Here is a 2254-nt window from a genome sequence, read left to right on the forward strand (position 1 = left end):
GCATATAATCGACCTTGACGTTTTTCGCGTATCTCAGAAACTCTTGAGTTTGCCTTATTTTGTCTTTCGCGTTCTAATCTTAAACGCCTAACTTCATCGTCTTCATCGGCTAAACTTCGCAGACGCTTCTGATTCTTCTTCTGCAAGTCGGTTTATTGAATAAGTAAGTGCATTACTTTTCATTGGAGATATGTATGTACCTAAATATGTTCATTTCAGTAATTATACTTACCATTTAGCTTAAGTAACCTTTACAAAAGCCTTGACTTATTTTGTTTTATTTATTATTAGTTAAATAAAAGTTTGTTTTAAATATTTTTTTATACTGTGTTTTTTGAAATTTTTAGCAGGGTGCGGAGAATGATTAAAGTACGATCTTTCTGCAACTAATCGCGGTCAAAACCTCATTACTTTCAATTTATAGTGATTTATAAAGTTCCACGGCGCATAAAAGCGTTAACGATCTCTTACGAGCATACTAATGATCGTTAAGATCACGGACGATATTTACATACGCATATTCATAAAACAATAGAATACTAACTACTTTACGATCTCTTACGAGCATACTAATGATCGTTAAGATCACGAACTATATTTACATACGCATATTCATAAAACAATAGAATACTAACTACTTTGCGTGAAAAAGGCTTAGTAAGTCACTACCTGAGTCTGTATTTGCGCGTGCATGCGAAGCAGGCGAAAATGTTTTCGCTCACGACCGTTTTCTAAAATATTTACAGCGGTAAAATACAATCGCAAAACGAGCTAATATGAGACGGTCGTACTATTAATCGTTCGCGGCCAAAATTTTCCGCGACCTGCTTTTTAGCTACATTTTTTACCTAACGTGCTAGATTTGACCTTAACAAACAAAATTTTCCATATATTTCAATTTAAATTTTTTTTAATTATATAGACTCACGCGCCACATAACTGCCAAAATTTTTTGTGTAGTTATTTTTTTTCATGTAAGCAATATGCATTCTAAATGTGAACTTAATCGGGGTGACAGGTAATAAGGTCAATGGAAATAAGGTCAATTGACTTTATTTCCCACCCTGGTGCGAAATAAAGTCAATTGACATTATTACCTTTTTAAAAGCGAAATAAAGTCAAACAAAAATTTGGAAATAAAGTCATTGACGCTATTTCCTCATTAAAATGCAAATAGCGTCAACAAAGCTTAAAGTATGTCGATTCATAAAAAAAAAATGTTGTTCTTACAATAAAGTTAGTGTAAGTGTTGTTTTTTTTTATAGATGAAAAACGTTATTGCCAAATCCTCAGTGTTGTGATATTAATCCACACACAATCATGAACTACCACCATTTGATTTTATGAAAAAAATTAAAATTGCGAATATGTAAAAACACGATGCGAAAAACTAAACGCCTGCGCACAGCCGGAATACGAGAAATATTTGAAGAAAGAGTGTAGAAATGATCCATACCTTGCAAAACATGTTTCGTTTCCACAAAAATAAAGCGAACACTATTAAATTGAAGAAACAGTCCATGTCCAAAAACCCCGGAAGAACACTGAAAGAATTCTGTGTTTTAAATTAGCTTATTTTGAACGAATTCGGAATGTCTAAGGTGGAAACGAAACCAACTTTTTTATAAGGAAACAATTATAGAAAAAGAATTTTTTTACACTGTATTCATGTCTCCGCCAGCAATTTGTGACGACATCATTTAAAAGGAGCTAAGGAGAATGACGACACTATTTATTAGATGGCACATTCAACGAGCCAATGTGCCAAAATGCGGGTATAAACAATTATTGATTATTTAATATCGGAACCGAGATCATATAAGTGAATTGATTGGTTTTCACGCACTTTTGAAACACAAATTATATGCTTTTTTACTGCAGACAAGTTGTTGCCCCAAAACACAGCAGAAATCTTCCAATCAGGGCTGCCAACTATCCTTAGTTATGAGGTGCCATATTGAGGATAAAAAGGGCAAAAATGTGCCAAATAGAAAAATAAAAGTGCCAAATAGAAAAATAAAAGTGCCAAAAAGAAAAATAAAAGTGCCAAAAAAGATGTCATTCTTTTTAATCATTCACATTTAGCAATAAAATAAAGCTACATTTTCCAAACAAAAGTGCAATGATAAAATAAGATAAACCAGTTGAATAGCCTTTATAAATTAGAAAATTTTAGTTGAGAAAAAGAAGTGCACGCAAAGGATTTCACAAAAATGTATTGAAATGTAATTTTTTTTACAAAAGTGCCATTTTG

The sequence above is a fragment of the Rhagoletis pomonella genome, unplaced genomic scaffold (genome assembly GCF_013731165.1).
Source record: "Rhagoletis pomonella isolate Grant_MI unplaced genomic scaffold, Rhpom_1.0 Rhpom_scaffold_00003, whole genome shotgun sequence".
NCBI classification, from domain to species: Eukaryota; Metazoa; Arthropoda; class Insecta; order Diptera; family Tephritidae; genus Rhagoletis; species Rhagoletis pomonella.